This window comes from Eptesicus fuscus, chromosome 13 (assembly GCF_027574615.1).
Source record: "Eptesicus fuscus isolate TK198812 chromosome 13, DD_ASM_mEF_20220401, whole genome shotgun sequence".
Taxonomy (NCBI): Eukaryota; Metazoa; Chordata; class Mammalia; order Chiroptera; family Vespertilionidae; genus Eptesicus; species Eptesicus fuscus.
In genome coordinates, this window is record NC_072485.1 from 11,760,552 (window position 1) to 11,781,856 (window position 21,305).

At 39.3% G+C, this 21,305-nt stretch overlaps 1 protein-coding gene across 1 annotated transcript in view; it reads right to left on the reverse strand.

Annotated features, from left to right (window-relative positions):
• Positions 1 to 21,305, reverse strand: part of GUCY1A2 (guanylate cyclase 1 soluble subunit alpha 2) — a 352,258-nt gene that overhangs the window by 32,429 nt on the left and 298,524 nt on the right. The window contains exon 9 of the transcript XR_008557856.1: positions 2,144 to 2,254. The gene's annotated coding sequence lies outside the window, so the exon portion shown is untranslated. The remainder of the gene's footprint in view (positions 1 to 2,143; positions 2,255 to 21,305) is intronic.

The window sequence follows — 21,305 nt, forward strand, 5'->3', positions numbered from 1 at the left end:
AAACTTTCTACATCAGTTATTGTTACTGGAGGAGATAGGCTCTTCTGTGGTGTCCTGGGAAAGGAATTTCAGGAACACTCAGAGAGCAGGAGTTTTAAGAGATAGTGGCAATATTTATAGAGTGACTACACCCTCAGAGAGGCAGAGTGGGCAGACTGCCCTGAGTGAGGTCTTTGTTCAATTTTCCTGGGTTTGGGAAAGAGCAGGCTTTCTTTCAAACGTTGCAATCTCTTTCCTGGATTTTCCCCGCTTGTGCCCCCCACCCCCCTCCACCTCCCTTGTATCATCACCATTTTGGCTCCTTCTGTGGGTACCTCATAGTTCTGCCTCCTCCTTTGGATGGACTTAGGAAAAGGAACTCTCCTCACTGTTTTCTTCCCTCCAACCTCCATAAATCCCACTTCAGACTCCCAGGGTGACCAAAAAGCCATCCTTCCTGCCCAATGGGATGTTTTGCTCGGTTTGGCAGAACAATGTTCGTTACTCCCTGGGGTCCTTGTAAAGATGTTTTTTTCCTACTTAATCAGATAACTGGTTCCACTCACTCTCTCCTCTATTGTTAATATCTAACTAGCTGCCTACGCGAACATTATGTCTGTTAAAATTTAAGAGTAAGCTCAACAGAAACAGAAATAAGTTGTAAAACTGCCAAGCATGGAAAGAGAGAAAAAGCGGGGAGGGGACTAAAACAACCTCAGTCAGTACAAAGAAACAGGAAGAGAATGAAACTGCTAGTCTGTGACAGGGACAAGGTGAGTGTGCCGCACACCTCAAAAGAAAGGCCACTGTTCAGTGCACCGGCGCGTGGAGCCAGGCTTTTTGTTTACTTGTGTTTGTGTTGTTGCTAGCCCACCATTTTAGGACGGTGCCATCCCATGGGAATCCTGGCTTTGTCCTGAAGGACCCAGGTCCCAGGGGCCTGTCCTCCCACGCAGGGCTTCTGCAGTCAGTGCCCATTCACATGTTCCCTTTACTTTTGCCTTCCAGTTCATGCTACTTGCTTCTTTAAGATGTCTACTGTATCCTTAATTTCTAGCTCTTTTGTAGAAGGTTTATTTTTCCAGTTTTCTCTTCTATCACAGTGCTGAAGATAGAGGCCTTCCCCTAATATTTTTTTGTAGAATTCCTACTCACCCTTCAAATCTCAGCTCAGAAGTACATTATTGTGCAATTCTGATTAATCTTTGCCCTCCCCCCCCCCAACCACACACACAATTTATTCAGCTCCATTACTAAATGAAACATGTATATTTTGCTTTTTCATGATGGTTATAGGAACCAGCATAGTTCCAGGCACAAAGCTTATATTCAGTAAATATTTGATGACTGAATGAATATGAAAAACCTGGAGAAGAACAATAAAAAATTAACAGATATCATTCAAGTGTTGGACGGTAGGCTCTGTAATATAAAATGAAGAAAATTGGACCTGATTTTAAGAAGAAAAGTGTCAAAAGGAAAGACAAGGTCCCCCTTTAAGCATTGGAGAAATACTGAGAACACTGAATTTGATGGTTAGCTCTAAAGTTTACCAGGTTATTTTAGAAGTGTTGCTCATCTGCTGTTTGTTTTTATTTTAATGACAGATAACAATGCTTACCTGGTAAGGTTGCTATGAGGACCAAGCTAAATAAAGACTACAAAATGGCACCTAGAACATATTCTGGATTTACTAATAACCATAGCCCTTCTACATCTGCGAAACTTAAAAAAAGAATTTACCTTGATAAAAAAAAATTAGACTTGTCCCAAGAAATCCTTCCTGAGTATAAAAATGTACAAGAATGGGCCAGTGAGTTTGGGGTAATTTGTTGCTTCTGCTGGATACCTGCTTGTGGGGCCACTGGGATTATGTGCAGTGGGTTTGAGTCATCTGGTCTTGAGGTGTGTGGGGGTGTGGCTTCGGTGGCCATTTAACTCTTTCCTACCTCTGTGTGTTGATTCATTGCACATAGCCAGGGAGAACAGCACAGTTTCTTGGGAGATTTCCTTCCCCCTGAACTGACTGAAAGGCTTGTTCTACATTTCCAAGTGTTACTCAGTCAATAGCAGGTATTTAAATCACTTGTCACTCTCTCACATTAGCACTAATATGCTCAGTTACAGGATCTTAATTAGGCATCTTGATAATGAAGTGCTTCACCTGTGATCTGAAGAAAAATCAGCCTTCTAGCCATATGGGAACAGCTTCATTCCCACAAGCTCAGTATTCCCATTGAACATGAACTTCCTTCCAGAGATAGCACGCAGGACTCTTTCCAGGTGAAAGATGAGGAGCAAAGGGGAGGAAGAGAGAGAACCTTAAAAAAAAAAACACCTGTTTAAATTAAGATTTTAATATTTCTTCACCTGGTAGGTTCTATCCCAAAGTCCCTGACCTCCATGCAGCTAATGATGTCAGAGAGGTATGATTTTGCAGTGGCATTAAATCTCACCTTACATTTCATCTGCAGAGAGAGCTGACTTTATGCATGCACAGAACAGAAGGCTACCTGCATGATGTGATTGAAAAGACATCAGAAATGATCCTTCATCCTGAAATGTCAGCCTCAATGCCACATTTCACCCTGCAATTGATTCCTACTTTGAAAATGAAATGCAAATATCTTTAATACAGATGCCCCTGGACTTACAAGGGGTTATGTCCCAATGAACCCATCATAAATTGAAAATATCACATGTCAAAAATGCATTTAATAAGTCCTAACCTACCAAACACCATAGCTTAGTGTAGCCTACTTTAAACGTGCTCAGAACACTTACATTAGTCTGCAGTTGGGTAAAATCATCGCCCTGCTGCTGCCCAGCATCACAAGAGACTATCTTACCACATACTGCTAGCCTGGGAAAAGATCAAAATTCAAAATATTCAAAGTTCAATTTCCACTGAATGCATCACTTTCACATCATTGTAAGCTCCAAAAATCATTAAGTAGAACCACTGTAAGCGAGGGACCATATGTACATTGAATTGGCTGCACTGAGACACCATGCGTGTAAAATAGGTTGCATATTGTAGATGGCCCACAAGGAGATTAAATAACCCTGAAATATTTTGCCTCATTATGGAGACCTCCTTGAATCCACTCCAGCCCTTTCCCATTGGATAATAGTCGTTAAAAACAACATAGATGTTCTTTATTGCCATAGGTAACAGTATAATTTGCTCCCTCTTTAAACCAGGTGTGTTTAAAGCACAGTGCTCCTCAGGTCCGAGTCATTACTTTAGATTTGTTTCAGGCTTTGCATCCACACGGAACATTATCTACAGGAAAAGAGAGGGGCTTCTCTTCTTTAACGACTAAACAAAAGTACTGCCAAAGCCATTTCGTGTCCACGAGGGAGGCCAGTGTGGAACCAAGCCAACACACACAGGAGGGAGGAATCACAGGTAAACAGTTTGTGTTTACCACACCTGAAGCCCAAATTCTTAGTTTCACAAGCCAACATGACCTCCTTACCTAAAAAAATCCAAAACAAAACAAAACATTGGGTCGAGTATACTCGCTAGTATACCCATCTAAAGAGACAGAACTTGCTTTTTAATTATCGGTTATTAATGAATAATGGGTGTGTTCTCTTTTAGTTTCCCAAGGCTGCCATAACCTTACTCCAATAGTACCCCACAGGGCAGTGCAGGGTCCTGGGGAGCAGGTAGGGGGAATTATGTAAAGGAAGAGGTAAGAGTAGTCATTCTGAGGAATGAATAAACATTCTCTGGGTAAGTTAGAGCAAGGGGCAGGTATTCTTGAAAAGTACGATATATAAAAAGAAAAAAAAAAACTACTGTCAACAATACCCTTCAATACAGCTATATTAGGTTTTCTGTTAATCTCCAAATTAAAAACAGTTTTTCAAATTGAATGGATTTGGCTTTAGGACAAATTTTCTTCCTTTTATGAACAAAGAAAAGTTATTATACAAAGTGCTCCGCTGGGATCGGTGCTCCTGAAGGTTTGTCTGGAGAGGAGATAATTGCACCTGCAGTATCCGTAAGGGCAAGAACCTTTGGTGACGGTGAAGTTCCTAAAGCAGACACTTCAGGATTTGGTGACAGCAAACACGTTATCTGTTCCACTGATGCCACAGATTTATCTGATGTGACCTCAACTCGACAAACTCAGTGACATTTTAAATTTCAATCCTCTCTCTAAAGTTTATAGGCAAAATGTCAGATGTATCATCTAGGCTGTGAAGCAGCACTCCGTGTGGTCCAGGTCTCACATGGGTCTGAGCAGGGCAGCTGCTCTAGCTTTGGCTTTTTACATTTCTTTCTATAAGATCTCACACTTATTTTCTAGGGCCAGGCTGGGGAACAGATACCATATTGTCTCATTTCCCAATTTTCATTAGTCTGTGCCCTTGAGTCCACCTACGTCTCTTCCTTCTCTTTAGCATATGAATACATTTCTTATGTAAACCATCTTGATACTGTCGTAATTGACTAGTTATGAATAATTGGAAAGGAGCAAAGGGAAGGCCAGATAATATAGGCATGCCATTTGTGCCAGGGAGCTGCAGTTTAACACTGTCCAAGTCTGTTCCCCGAAGATCCTGGGGGGAAGGGCTGGGCAAAGGAAGAATAGACACATGCCCAGTTAAGGCCTGGATAGCATGTCTGTCATTCACACCTAGGTACAGGTCATTGGCCAGAGTAGGCGTGGCCACTGCAAGCATGGGAAGATTGAGATACTTAAACTCCTAAACAAAGAAGTTCCCCTCTTGTGTGTTGGGCTCCTGGCTCTCTTGTCGCAGGGGGCACGCTCCCTTGCGTTCGTCCACATAGCCCACAGCCATGTGGACCCCACACAATGGACTGATGGACTGCAACGAGGCTAACGTGGTACCAGGATCAACTCCACCGTGGACCAGACGCTCTGGACACTGCCTTTGCTTCTAGCTTTGCTGAATCCCCAGCTGCACCTCTTCCAGGACTGCCTTAAGGGAAATGGGACTTTGCAAACGGAGGGAAATGAAAATCACTCACCTTCCCGTGTGAGTCTTAGAAAATTCTTTTTCTCAAGATATTGTAAGGATCTGAACCCCAGCACTTAGTGGGGAGAGAGATCCCCACACTTCCACCAGTGGACACCTCACTTCCATCAATAAAAACTTCATGCAAATGGCCCTGACCAGTTTGGCTCAGTGGATAGAGCATCAGCCTGCAGACTGAAGGGTCCCGGATTCGATTCCAGTCAAGGGCATGTACCTTGGTTGCGGGCACATCCCCAGTGGGGGGTGTGCAGGAGGCAGCTGATTGATGTTTCTCTCTCATTGATGTTTCTAGCTCTCTATCCATCTCCCTTCCTCTCTGTAAAAAATCAATAAAATATATTTTTTTAAAATTTCATGCAAATGAAAGCTAAGCTCATTCATCCAGTTTCTTCTTAAGCTTAGCTAGGATACCCTAGAGCATATCTATAATAATAAAAGCATAATATGCTAATTAGACCAGACAGCCAAACGACCTTCCAGATGTCATTCCAGATGTACTTCCAGATGAAGCCGCAATGGCGGGGGCTGAGGCAGAGGTGGTTAGGGGTGATCAGGCAGGCAGGCAAGCAGTTAGGGGCGATCAGGCAGGCAGGTGAGTAGTTAGGGGCAATCAGGCAGGCAGGCAGAGTGGTTAGGGGTGATCAGGCAGGCAGGCAGAAGTGGTTAAGGGCGATCAGGAAGGCAGAGTGGTTAGGGGTGATCAGGCAGGCAGGCAGGCCAGTGGTTAGGAGCCAGAGGTCCCAGATTGTGAGAGGGATGTCCGACTGCTGGTTTAGAGGGGTCCCGGATTGCAAGAGGCCAGGCTGAGGGACCCCTCCCCATGTACAAATTTCATGCACCAGGCCTCTAGTTTAGTATAAATGAGGAAGTAAACATTTAACCTTCATCCAGCAGAAATGCATTAATATATTAGAGTGAAGAACATGGTGATATGGTGTGTAGAATAATACAATATGCTTAAATTTTGATCAAGATCCAAATACCCATGTGGGAGAGTGGATAGGAGCATGGGCTTAGCAGTATTCTGACCTATGTAATCCCAGTTACTTCCTACTAACCAACACTAATTAGCTGCACAGAAGGCACCTCATTAATAAGTCTTGAAGATTGTAAGTTAAAGACAGCCAACAATGTAAACTTAGCCTTTGGAAGGAGATGTAATTTATACATTCTTGCATAATCATTTGTTTGTTACAACAACAACAAACTTCATGAGAAATCCTGAGACTGAGGCCCCTTGAAGCACTAATGGTGTTGAAGAGGTTTTCTCAGAATTCACTTAAATTTAGCAGATTCCTTGCCATTCATTTGTAATTTGGCAACAGAACATGTGACCTTTAAGTTGGCGTTTCAAGCATTCTGCATTGAGAAACAAAGGCTGATTAGTTACAGATCCATTATCAAATAACATTTGAAAATGTAAAGCCATCGCCTTCTTTGAAGTGAGAGCAACAGATAAGTTGCATGCTAAAATAAGAAAATTGATAAATTCTAAAAGAGCCTCATCTTGTTTTAAAAAGACACACAGGCCTGTCTCCCATGTTGGGTTTTAGCAAGACAGATGAGTTTTCCTCCAATGGAAATCTCGGCTGAGCAAAGCACAGCTATCACATGGAGTAGGTGTGTTTCCTGAAAGCTTCCTAGCTAATAAATCATATACTGGGATGAGTCTCAGATTGACATAATTTCCAATGTCACACACTTAAATTATCACAACTTGTGCTTACTTCGTTGCACATATGGTTCTGTAATCATAACCTTCAACTAAAAGGCGTAAATTCAGATCAAAATTTGGTGACATGCTTCTATATAACTTTGAATGTTGAAATCTTATGTACATTGCCTCTTCACAATGGAAAATGTCTTAGGCTTGAAGTCCCAAATTGAAAATCTAAAACTGCATAATCTGTTCAGTACTGGGATGATTAAAGGTTTCTTGCTTCTTGCTCTGGCCACTGCAATTCTATTTAAATTAATGTAGGAACCTCTATTTTGGCACTTCGTATATGCCAGCTTTTTCAATCAACAAGATGGATAGTCCCTTCTCACATGTGTGGCACATACATGGGATGGGCTTCATCTCTTGAGGAGTTTCTGTCACCTTCAATTCTCTTATTGAATCACTAGAGGCCCAATGCATGAAGATTCGTACAAGAATGGGCCTTCCTTCCTCTGGCTGCTGGCACTGCCTTGCCTCTGGCCAGAGCCGCCTTTCCACCTTCCCATGCTGCCCAGAGGCCTGGAGCAGCTGGGGCGGTGCAGAACGCCTGCGTCATCGTCATGGCGACAATGCAAGCGTCTGCCCCACCCTGGGCCACTAGGTGCCTGTGTATGCAAATTAACCCACCATCTTTGTTGGGTTAATTTGCATACTCACTCCTGATTGGCTGGTGGGTGTTGTGAAGGTATGGTCAATTTGCATCTTACTCTTTTATTAGTGTAGATGGTAGTGATGACACTTTAAATGGAGTTCCCTCCTGATTGGTAGAGCTCTCTCAGCATGAATCTGAGAACTTTGTAAAGATATTTTATTTGGGGGATTTGTTTTCAGATATTAATCATTAATTTCTTTAGAATGTCTCTGTCCATGAGAATTAGAGAAGCAAGACAACCTCATAGCTAATATCATTAGCATGGTTTCTAAGAGATTCCAGGTCTGTTTTCTATAGGGAGACACACGCTTAAGCCTGGGCTAGTTTAGAATATTTAGTTTAGGCATTTAGAATAAGATAATAAAAAATCTCAAAGTAAAATATAATTATGGCAGAAGTTGTTAGCTCTTCATCAGACCCTTACATTTTCTGGGATACACAATTGGAGAGCATTTCCCATGTTCCCTTGCAGTTAGGTGTAGCTATGTGACCGAGTCTAGAGGTGGGAATGTGAATGAAAGGAATATACTGTTCCTATGCCTGGCCTGTAAAATCCTATTAGGCAGAGCCACGGTCAGACTGGGTTCTTAGTAGTCTAACATGAAGTAAATTTACACCAACTCGGAACATTTCTGTCCTGCTATGTAGTGAAAAATATACATTGATGGCATGAGATCTTGGATTTTTTTGTAAGTGCAGCCTTTTCTGTCCTTACCAATGTGCAGAACATAAAACCTTGCAGGCAAGATGGGGGTCTGTGACGTTGAAAAGAGGAGGGCATATACTAGGTGAGGGAAAAATGGTAAAACTGTTGACCTTGGATAACTTGGAAGGCAGAGCACCTGCCCTCAGAGTCTGCACCTCTAGAGCAAGTAGTTGTGAGAGCCAGAACACTAGTGCATGTTGGCTTCCTCTTGCCGTATTGGCAAGGTGTTAAGAGAAAGAACTGAGTTTAAGACAAACCTGGGTGGTTTGCTCACAAAATTTTGGATAATGCTAATAATGACTTTTGTACTTCACAAAAAGGAGATAAGCCTGAAAAAGTAAAAGAATTCTGAAGCGAGCAACTGAGACCCATGAAGATTTCTCAGTGTAACAGAGACTTGGTTCTACGGCATAGATCAGATTAAGAGTGCTGCCTTCCCTCCCACAGCTGCCAATAAATCAAGAGACAACCATGAAGAAAAAGCAATAAGGCAAGAATAAGAACCTTACTTAGGAGAGAAACTTGTATGGTTGAGACCAAGTGGTTTTGGGGGAGAGGGCCGAGAAAATAAAGATGGCTTGATTTTGTAAATACTGTATACACTGCTGAAATATAGGGACGTTAGATTAAACTGGTCTTCTCCTCATAGGTATGTGCTGCATCCAAACTAACTGTTGGATGGGGCACTTACAAGCACTCAGTTGGCATTCAACTGACATTTAATAGTGACAGTAAAATGCCATAGCTGGTTTGGCTCAGTGGATAGAGCATCAGCTTGGGCACTGATGGGTCCCAGGTTTGATTCCAGTCAAGGGCACATGCCCAGGTTGCAGGCTTGATCCCCAGTAGGCAGTATGCAGGAGGCAGCCAATCAATGATTCTCTCTCATCATTGATGTTTCTATTTCTTTCTTCCTTCTTCTCTGAAATCGATAAAATATATATATAAAAAAATAATGACAGTAAAATGATCCCTTTTTTCCCCTATCCTTTCCTGAAAGCAACTGGCCATAGACAGGCGACTCATGCCTTTTCTGTGTGATATATATTCAGAGTGAATAAAACTACAGAAGGATGACCTGTGCAGTTGGATTTTGTAAGATAATTAAGGAGATACTTCATGTTAGAAAAATAATTAAACATTGGCCTTGCTTAATATCTTGTCAAAAGTATCATCATCGACCATAATAATGCATTGAGAATATTCCCCTCACCCTCATTCATTTATTTGTTTCCTATTTTTTCACTTACCATTCAGTCATACCTTTAGTTGTCATTCACAGTGTGAAAAAATATACTAAAAAGAATCTATAGACTCGTTCTTTTTGGAATCATTTATTGATTTAAATATTTTACGTGACAGTTTGGATTTATACAGTAAATAATTGCATGACTTAAACAGATAGCTTTATAATGAATTATGTAAATATAACACACAACTGTTATTTCTACTTTGTTTTATAAGAAACCCAGGTTTTTACCACTCATTTTCATATATAAATTTACCTTGTTCTGCAGTGTGTAAATACAAAGACATTTTGCATAATGAAACATGCTATTTACATTGTGCATGATTTAGCATAATTATAAATAAACATAATCAAATAAGTAAAAAGTGGTTAACATGAAAAACAAAGAAGTTACAGATGTTTATAATCCTATAAGTGTCTTAAAATTCTAGTGAAATGAGACACATTTTATCATTTCTCTAAACCTGTACTACTGAATAAAGAAAAGTACTTTAAAATATAATATGAAACACTAAATGAAACTTTTTAAAAATTAATGGTACAGGCTTAAGAGATGCATTCATCCTTTTAAAAATGAAAAATAGCTTGACATTTCAAAATATGTTTCATTTAACCATGCCCTACAGATATATTAGTATATTTACCTAGTGTTATTTTGATGACATTGTAATTTAAGTTTGTGATAACTAGATATTTAAAAGAGATGATTTACAAAGTATAATCTGATAGCAAAATAGCAGATATACAATATTATTTACATCGCAAACCAAACCAAAAATTTAGACCCGTGAAATTACAGCAAATGACTTGGACAAAATATTAAAATAATTCATGTATCTGGTTAAGTGAAACCTACCCCATGCAGAGGAAGTGAAAGATGGCCCAGCACATTATAACTATGTATTTTTAATAAGTGCGTTGGGAACCCTATTTATTATTATATGGTGCTGGAATGTTGGACGGAAATGCATTGGCTGTTCGTCTTATGCATTGAAATGAGCAGGCAAGGTTTATTGTTTTGTTTTTTAATCTAAAATACTGTTTGGGATATTAGACCCTTTGGTTTTGTAAAATGGCTACTCACAGTCGAAGAGTCAGAATTCAGGTAGGTTGACTTTGAAATGAAGAAAGATATGTATTATTTCTGGAATGCACTTAATCGGTACATTTTAAAAGCGTAACGAGACAGTTTTGTCACTTGATTACCAATGTTATAATGTAGTTTGTTACAGGCAGCTATTATAAAACTTTAGAGCTTTTCCAAGGCAAAACTCTCAGAAAGATTTTTTTAAATAATGGTATAATCTGTCTAGCCAACTCTTAAAAAAATCAGAAGTCTTTCTCTCCAGGAACCACTTTTTTCTATTTGAACCTAACCTGACTTCCCTAGTAGGCTTAACCCACCATGGTGATGTGATTCGATTTCCACACAGAGTAATTTCTGCTTATCTCCAGATTCTTAAAGGTGACAATAGTTAGTAGCTTGTGAATTTTGCCAATCTGGGCCTTACATATCAATTCAGCAGGCGGCAGCAAAATGGAGGGGGGGAAATGGGACTTTGGATCAGAGTTACTCAAACTCGTCTTAAGTTCTCCTGCTTTTCTCAGCCACATTTCTTCTATTTTTACATTCATTATTAAAATGTTTCCCTCAAGAAATAAAAATGGTAACGTTATTGAATGCCATATTTCATAATTTGAATAAGTATATAGATTGTCTATCATTTCAAGACAAAAGCTTTCTTAATGAAAATCACAGGAGGGAAGCCATTGGCATTTTCATAATAGTCAATTTATATGGTAGCTGCCTGTTTTTGTTTTTTCACAATTTAAAATTATCAGTGTTAAATACATAAAAAATCGATTAACACAGAAATCCTTCCCTTTTGAAGGTTAAACATTTTCTGAAGTTTTCACATCCCTATCTTTGTCTGACTACCTGACGTGTTAGAGCAGAGGAACCCTGGGGCGTGTAACGAAGAAGTCCAAAGGAGAATAAGAGCCAAATCCACAGGGACTGGACTTAGTGAAGCATACTTTAGAGAGAAAAAGGCTGTACTATTTCTGTATGATTTTCAGTTGCTGAACACAAACTTAGGTCATGGAGACACGTTAAGTAGTTTGAATGTAATGTTAGTACACTAATATAAAAGTATGAATAAGATCAATCAAGTTTTTAGTTTTGGAGATTAAAGATTCTTTGAATCTTGTTCAAGACTTGTTCAAATTATTGTAGTGTTTTTAGAGGGTACGTAAAAATGGAAGGACATACTCTTCTGTCTTCCTCATTTTTATTATTTTAAATAAAATATTTTCTTTATCCTCATGAATCAAACTCTGCTAGAAATGATTGAATTTTCTTTTTGAATTGAGATTTATAAATGATTGACCCCTGGATGCATCATAAAATGATCTAACTCATGTCTTTTTGTATTTAAGAACTTGAGAATTTGTTAATTCTGGCAAGTAAGCCAAAATTATGGTTAAAAGTAGCTATATGTTAAAATCTCAAAGGCATGGGGTTAGAGGAGGGAGGAAGGGAAGAAAAAACACAAAATAAAAAAAAGAGAGAGAGAGGCTGAGGATACTGACTAACTTTGAGGACCTAATTAGTTTGCTGCACATAATATCTATACATATAGCTCACTCATTTCACATTCAGCAGCTGTCTTATTCAGAAATAATATTCAATTTTGTTAATATTCAAGTTATGGCCACACTTGATATTTGGGTTCTTGCATGGGTGGTCATTGTTATAAAGGCTATACTAATGTCTAATTAGATCATATAGCCAATATGGATTGAAGACAAATTTTCCCAACAGAAAATAAATTCTATACTTGTGGGCATATGTAATGCAAGAAATTATTTTTGTCTCTTAATACTTTCATTTTGATTAGCATATTTCTTAAGTTTCTTATCTGTTTCAAATTCAACAGTTTGACATGCTGAATTTTATGATGTTCTGTTAACTATGAATACTGTGCTTAAATATCTATAGAGTTGACCCTTGAGCAATGTGGGAGGTTAGGGCTACTGGACTGCCATGCAGCTGAACATTCACATTTAACTTTGATTCCCCAAAACTCAGTGGTCCCTGGGCATTTGAGAAGGACTGGTTCTAGGACCCCAGCAGATACCAAAATCCATGGATTCTCAAGTCTCTTATATAAAACTAGCATTCCCGTTGCAGGAAAAATCCTGCAATAGGGTTTCCTGTTGCACTCTACCCCGCCCCGCCTCCGCTCCTCCCTTGTCCCCCGGCCCGCCTTCTCCGCCAGCCCGTCCCGCTCTCCTTCCTTCTCCCCCGGCCCCACCTCCGCTCCTCCCTTCTCCTCCCCCCCCCTCCCCCCTGGCTTGCTTGCTTCTCCACAGCTTTGCTCCCTTCAGCATCTCTTGGCTTCTTTCTAAGCTGTCATGATATGCAAATTAGCCGCCATCTTTGTTGAGGTAATTTGCATACTTGTCCTGATTGGCTGGTGGGCGTGGCTTGGGCATAGCGAAGGTGCGGCCAATTTGCATATTTGTCTATTATTAGGTAGGACTAGAGGCCTGGTGCATGACATTTGTGCACTGGGGGGTGTCCCTCAGCCCAGCCTGTGCCCTATTACAGTCTAGGACCCCTCGGTGGACATCCCCCAAGGGGACCTTAGTGCTGCCACGGAGGCAGGAGAGGCTCCTGCCACCCCGCTGTGCTCACCAGCTATGAGCCTGGCTTCTGGCTGAGTGGTGCTCCCCCTGTAAGAGCACACTGACTACCAGGGGGCAGCTCCTGCATTGAGCATCTTCCCCCTGGTGGTCAGTGCGCATCATAGCAACCAGTTGTTCCACTGTTCGGTCTATTTGCATATTAGCCTTTTATTATAGAGGATGGCATAGAACATTGCACACAATTGGCTCTCTGATCCTCAGATTCCCAACTGCAGACTGAAAATACTGTTTTCGATCTGCAGTTGGTTAAACCCACACATGCACAATCTGGAGATTAAATGACTAACTATTGAAGGAAATTCATGTATAATTGGATCTGCACAGATCAAACTTGTATTGTTCAAGGGTCAACTATAATCAATTGACCTTGCCATCTATTTTCAGCTTTGTTCTAGGTCAGCAGGTTTGGCTATAGGCAAAGTTTGATTTTTCTGTCTTTTTTTCATCTTCCCTTTGGTGGCTCTTTTTTGCAGTCCAGTTGAACTCAGCTACAGTACTTCACATATGCTCACAAAATGGAATACCTCCTACAGTCAGGTGCTCATTTGCATTTTAGCAGGAGAATTCTTTTAGACAGGAAAAATGAAGTGTTTTTAAGGATCAAAAGAAAGAGCAATGGGTAACTATTATTCCAGGTCACTGAGTTACATAATAAATGAAAAGAACTGATTTGACAAGTGCCTGGTGACACACTTGAAACAAATGTAAAAGATAGGAATAATAATTTTAGCTGCCATCCACTAATAATTATCTTTGCACAACAAAAGCAAAAATTAAAGAATTTTTAAAAAAACTACCTGAATTACTGTAGATAATTATAGAGTCATCTGGTTTACCTTGACCTTCTTGGTTAAAGTGAGATCTACATAAGAATTAATTTCTCCTTCTTGATAATAAATTATAGTCAAATAATATAAAAGCAATTTATTTGAGACTCCAAGCCGAGGTTAGGTTTTGATTTCAACAAGGTAATTTATAGGGTCTGGGGTTCACGTTATTAAAAAACTATCTGCTCGCTCTAATATTTTGCTTCTATGATGCTTTGAACTGCAAAAAAAAAAAAAAAAGCTATAAAAAAGAGGGAAGCCTTTTAAGTGACTATACACAAATATATTGATACAGATCACCCCAGTCTCAAAAGAACGCTATACTCTCTTGCTAGCCATGAAAGTTAGTGATATTGATCATAAAGGCATGCTTCTGGGGAAGCAATAATGGAATTGAGGTTTCATTGCGTTGGGAATGCATTGTTTCTTGTTAAAGATGATATAAACATACATGTGTTGTTCAAATGACTTGAACTTAAAAGAGTTTTGAATTAGATTTTATTTTGAGAAGTTTGAGATGCTTTGCTCTATATCCTAATGTGAACAAGTCTAAATATAGTATTTAATGGCTATCCTTAATCCTTATATTATTAAAAACAGTTTGTACCCAGCCAGTGTGGCTCAGTGGTTGAGCATCGACCTATGAACCAGGAGGTCACAGTTCAAGTCCCAGTCAGGGCACATGCCCGGCTGCAGGCTCGATCCCCAATGTGGGGCGTGCAGGAGGCAGCCTATCAATGGTTCTCTCTCATCACTGTTGTTTCGATCTCTCTCTCCATTTCTTCTCCTTTCTCTGAAATCAATAAAAACATATTAAAAAATAAAATAAAAGTTTATTATTTTAGGTAGAAGAATGTTAACAAATTTGCAAACCATGGCTCAATGCCACAATTCTTAAGTTTGTCTTATTTATGACATCATCTACACCTTTATTGTTTTCCAAAAGCAAAGAACATGGAGGAAAAATAATTTAATTGTAATTTATAATTATATGTTATCTTTAGGGAATAAAACCTTAAGGGATACATCAACAAAATTATTTTCCTTTCTCAGTGTTGAACAATTTGATATAGTCAGAAAACTTTCAAGTCTCTAGCATTCCAACTTTTGGATATAAGCAAGTCTACTCTTCTAAAACAGCAAATCTTTATCCTACATTATTTTTCTAACTGGTAATTGTTCATGTTTATTTCATCCTTTTAACATGTATGTTCTAATAAAACTCTGCTTGAATTAACCAATTGCTTGTACATGAAACATCTTTGACAATAAGAGGTTACCTAAGCACTTTAATATTGGAAGACAGAGTCAGCTTCATCTCTCCCACAGCACGCCATCAAATGCCAGGGGCGCCTCTCCCCGGCTCCGACCCTCAGGAGCACCCTGAATGCGATGGTTAGGCTGTCGGGTCGTAAAGGCTCCCACCTACTCTGAAGCTGAGCTCTTGTTTTGCTAGCAGCTAAAACCCCATTTGAGAACATTGTGAAGAATGACATGGAATGTAGTCTGGCCCAAGGAAGGATTTTATAGATTTTAGGACACAGAACAAATATTTCTCATTCTTTCTGATTACATTTTCAAACTAAGGAAAGCTATTTTTTATAATTTCAGGATTTTAAAAAGGATGTATAAAAGCAAATTGTATTTTCCTCGCTGAATGTTAGCTCAGACAGGCATGCTATAGAGTGTGGGTGTGTGTGGGGGGGGGGGGGGAGGAGAGTTTTGTTTTCCTATCAGTTGCACACCGATAGTCTGTTCCTTTGTGCTAATTTTAACAGCTTTCCCATGACATACGGCAGAGCTGGTATCTGGCTTTCTCTGTCCCTTCGGCCCAGATGCTCTGACACTTTCATTTACCTTCATCAGGGCAACGTGGTAGTGCTATCTGCCACCTTCAGAGAGTTTCTATTCATAGCTCTTCGAGTCCGGAGTCCCAGTTCCACTGACACGTGCAGCTGCTGCGAGGCTAACACGACCCTAAGGACACTGAGAACGGCCTGTGGAGTTTTCTCTTTGCTTTTTAAAACGGGAATGACCACCAGCCCAACAAATCATCTGGCTCTCATTAAGCCACACGTGTCTATTATGGAAACCGCCTCTCCTTCGAGATTATCTACACCTTCATGCAATTAAATCTCTTTGCTCAATCTCTTCTAGAGCCCCTCCCCCTCCCAGCCTTTCCATCTGTCCCTGTCCGGAGTCTGATGTGTAACTAGCTGCCAGACAACATAAAAGGAGAAATTCTCTTTAAAAAGTAAGGTGGTGTGAGAAGCCATTGTGTACACTTCTGATTTTTATCCCAATTAATGCATTATTGCCCAACTTATATTTAATTACATGTAGTAGACTGCAGCAAAAATATATTTAGTAGAATCCCTTCTTTATCTCCAAATAGTGAAAAGGCCACAGAAAAAGACTGAATAGAAACTGATTACTTTTTTAAAAAAATGTATCAAAAGAATCAGAAACAAGTTATTACTTAGGCTTGCCATTTCTTTTTTTTCTTTTTTTTTTTTCTTGTGTCTTCTGCTTTCAGATAATAAACAACAGTGCTTAAGTCTAATATTAAGAATGATCTTAGTTACTGGATGAATTAACTGAGAGGATAAATTCAATGTACCTTAATAGTTTCAAATGAACAATTTGTCATTATTTATAATAATCAAAAGCATGCTTTTAAGGGTTAAGCATTGAATGATATACAAAAATACAACTGTCAAAACTGTCTCAGTGAGTCAACAGCCCTGATTGATTTTATAGGGTAATTTTCTAAACTGTAGACAAAAGGAGGCTAACTTAAGTTTTGGTATGGGTATTAGGAATTTAAAATGCTAGCAAACCCACCCACCATTCCAATTGTGCTCATATTCGTGATTAGAAGAGAGTTTACTCAGTGAGGCAATAATAGGAGCTATAGTCGTAGAGGCTTAAGAATGGATTTAAACTTAAATTATTTGCTAAATAATAATCTGTTGCTTAGAATATCCCTGGTGTAACAAGTTTACCAGTGGCTTTTAGCTGTAATCCCCATACATTATTCTAAATAAAGGAAAGGTAATTTAACTATAAAAGGACTGAAAGCTTTCGTACCATCATCAAAATAGCTGAGAGGAGCAGGTTATTTTCAATATAACTACATAATCATCTTAAGATGGTTAGTAATTATACTACAAATGACTTTCAACCATATTCTGAAGCCAAAATACTGTTATACTTACTGAACACTTGCCATCGTAGAAAACAGTGGTAATAACCTCTTTTTATCTTTTATCTTTCATCTTCTAAGACCCTATCAAACTTACATTTGGATTAATTAACTTTTCCCAAGACCCATCTATATTTTTGCAAAGCCTACATTCTCAATCAACTCAACCAACTTTTGTTCTACTTTTACTCACGTATCCATTCTTAACTGCTCCTTACCATTATGTACTACAAAGACTGAAAACCTGGGCAACATTACATATGTACACATCTCTTGAGAGAAATATTATTATAGGTATTTTAAAAATTATACTACAGAAATAATCTGACAGGAGTCTATTAATTACTTTATGGCCTGTGTACACTGAATGTCTTCTGAGATAGACTGAGCACGGCATTTCTCAGATACTTTTTACCTGTGTCATCACCTGTTGTCCATCTTGCTGTAGTAGAATATGGCGAATATCTTTTAAAAGTTCACACCAGCTATGTTATTGCTTATATAAAACATGTCTCTATTTCCCTAAATGTTCTATGAAGTGCACAAAATTGCACATTTCATATGGCATCAACACCATGGCTTAAGTTATTGCTTGAAAGGTTGTTACAAGGTATTGCTAGGGAATATTTTTAGATGAATGTACAGTTCAGTGTGAAAAGTACAGAGTGAGATTAAGTATTATGTTGACTTTTCTTAACATAAACATCAAAGCATTCAAAAACAAGGCTGCTACTTCAACATTTGTTTCTCTGTCCAAAAGTTCATGCTAGATATAAATATTGGTGGTGAGGATCAGCAAATATTGTGATATACTGCACAGTTCAGGCAGTAATTAAGAAAATGGTGCCATATCTAGTATGCCTAGTAGCCCTATAGTGAGCAATATTCATCCCTCATGCTTATCAGTGTTGATTTCTGTCTCTAATAAGTTCGAAGACTCGTACTTAAGAAGCAGAGAATAAATTTGAAACCACAGCTAAAATTAAAACTTGTGAAACAAACAATGCTATGAAGCTCAGAGTATATAGCTTTCAAAATAATATATTGCTATGTCAGTCGATCTGTAGTTATTCCTAGTGATTGGGGTTATTTGAGTATTCTTCAATGATCTCCAAATCTGGCTACATATTAGCATTCCCTAGAGTGGTTTTCTTTCTACAGATTCCTAAAACCTACTGAATCCGAACCTCTGAAGGCAAAGCCCAGTACTTTGTATTCCTAAACACTTCCTAGGTAATTCTTTTGAAGACAGCCAGATACTGTCAAGTTCATGAGTTGAGCCATTAAACAGCATTGTTTTTAATAAGAAAGGGTGGCAACAAGACACCTGAATGAAACTGTGTGTTCCGGCCACAACATATTAGGAATAAAAACACAAATTTTACTTCTCTACCTCCAAAAATGTTACTCCTTTTAATCTTGAAATAGCTACACTACACACACACACACACACACACACACACACACACACACACGGTGGGGCAAAAGTAGGTTTACAGTGTTGGGTACACAAAACACAGAATTTATTTTTGCATTATTATTTATTATTTATTAATCGTTGTATTATTCTCATATGAACAACAGTAACCTACTTTTGCCCCACCCTGTATACAAATGACTTCTTTCAATGAAAGGAAGAAGGAAGGAGAGACTAGATGGAGGAACAGAAAAGTGGTAGCACAATAATCCTCAGGTTTCAATTGTTTGGATCAAGTGTGAGGAAGGAATTTTGCACACTATCTCAATGTGTTCTGAGAAAATTTATGATAATTTGTATGTAATATCAGTGTCTGTTCTTCAGTCACCACCATGAGGATCCTGAAATTGAGTCTGCAGCTGGGGTTCATTTACACTTTTAATAATAAAATCCATTCAATCATTTCAGCACAATGTCTGTGTGTGCTAAATCAGCTAACTGTGGATTGAGTATATTTGTGTCAGAGCTATCCATAAAGAATCATCTTTCAGAATGGAATATGTTACACTTTAACAATTCAGGCTCTCGTGCATCATGTTTTTCAGGCTGTGTCTAATAAGATATATTTGTAAAAGCCTCTGAAATGATTCTTTTTGTATTGACGATCTGAACTCTCATAACAGAAATGCCCAGTTTAAGATGGGACTTTGTTGTTGGTCTTGAGCATCAGGTATTGCTGGCTGAGAGGCACCTGGTGCCCCCCCAAAGCTGTGCATATATCATTCATTCCGAATGGACATTCAGTGGCTGCAGTGGGTGCTCAGCAGGTTGTACTGAGGAGAAAAAGCAGGGGGAGAAGCTCAGATGTCAGCATGCCCCAGACCCCTGGGGGTGGTTAGTTCCCTTCAGAAGGGCACTGTTTCCTGGGCCTGACGCTGTGTGACTCTTCCTCTGGGCCTGAAACAGGCCTCAGAAACTCTTCCTGTGGCCGCGTTAGGCTCAGAGGTACAGAGAAGTGTTTGATGGGGCCAGGCGTGAGGGGTGGGGATGGTTTTCGGTGCTGCGTGGAGTAAAAGAGGGTCTGGGCATGGACTGTGTAATGCTCAACATGCGTGAGAAGATAGAAACCTACATGCCGGAGTTTCACTCTCTGCCCAGTGCCCTCAGCGCGTCAGGAACCCAAGGAGCCTTCATGAAATATATGTAATGATGGTAATAATCTTGTGCCCCTCTCGATACCTCACAAACTCAAGTACCCTATTTCAATTGGTAGCAATATGATTCTGCACAAAACACAGAGCCTGGCGGTTTTCCAAATTCTCTGTGGCTTTGCCTTTTGTATGCATCAGATTAATTTTGTTTTACTGCTGGAACTCTTGGGAGGAATTTGCAAAATGAAACGCCGTCTGCACTTGTACATGAGTGCTACTGTTTAGGCTGTTGTTCTGTTTTGCTCTGTTTTTCTTGGAGAGGCACACACTTTTGCATTTTCATAATAAAACACTGTGTTCTTGACACCTTTGTCACAGGAACAAGTGTGAGACCACGAGAGTCACATTTGAAGTGCCGACTCCATGAACCTGCTCTCCAGTCTCAGCCATGGGCAGGTCACATCTCACTGGGCAGCATCTAGTCAGGTGCTCAAAGGAAACCTCATCTAATTTAACATATAAGAGAACTGATGAATATCAAGGCAGATTTTAACAGTTGGGTCCTTCTTCACACCACACGACACTGCATTTCTCCAGGCTCTGAGTATTATTCTTTAATTATGGCTGATATTACCTATTGAGGGTCACAAAGCACATACTGCGCAGTGTGTTTGGGGTACCTATGGAGGTTTCTCACTTTGTTAGATAACAGATTTATTTGCAAACAATGACATCCTCTCCATCAAAGTGATATGCTTGCTGATGAAAGCTTTGGCACTGATGGCTAGTCATAAAGTGACTTCTTCCAATTTATTACTTGAAAGAACACTAAAACAGGTGCCACATTATATTTAAAGTAACCCCTTTTAAAGTGGGTTAAAGCTATTTACCCAATTTAATACCACTTGATTTCTGTGGGACATCCATGTAAATTACTTTTAGTCTGCCTTGCTAAAATGCATGATGTGTGTGGTAACTTGTAAGTGAGAAAACTGTATATAAGCAGATGAAATACCAATTACCACCCATTATTACAGCCACAATTCCTAACAGAATGCAAGTGGAGTGTATTATGTAGAACAATGTATGATGCTTTTCCACAGCTTCTAAATTCTATGACTACAGCTAGCATGAACAGCCATTTTAAACAGCCCTTGCACACACATAGCAACAGTGTACAGTAACTATAATGACCAATTGTACTAAACTGGCAAAATGGTAACAGATTAGACCATTGCTTGGGACGATAGCTTGAAAGATATATATATAGATAATATTGTATGAAAACTGTAGCTTACATTGTGTCTGTGATAGTTAATAGATTTTTGGCATATTCTTCATTGTGACATTTGTGACAATGTAAACAGCAACTTCTCTAAGTAAAATCATATACACTAAGAAAGAGTTTGTTATTCTTCTGACAAACTAAATGCATCTACAATTTTGGTTTGGGGCCCTAGTTCCATTACCAGATAACAGAGTGGATTTCCAGCGATGCTTTTAAAATATGCTTCCCACAGGTGATCATAGTTTAGAGAGAATAGCCATATGTTTAGAAGAGCTGCTTAGACAAACCTTTCCAAGAAGCAGGGAAATAGACTGGATTCTTCATGGAAGTCCCTCTCAGGCTAATGGTAACAGAATGCATTGCTTACTGCCAAAACATGCATTG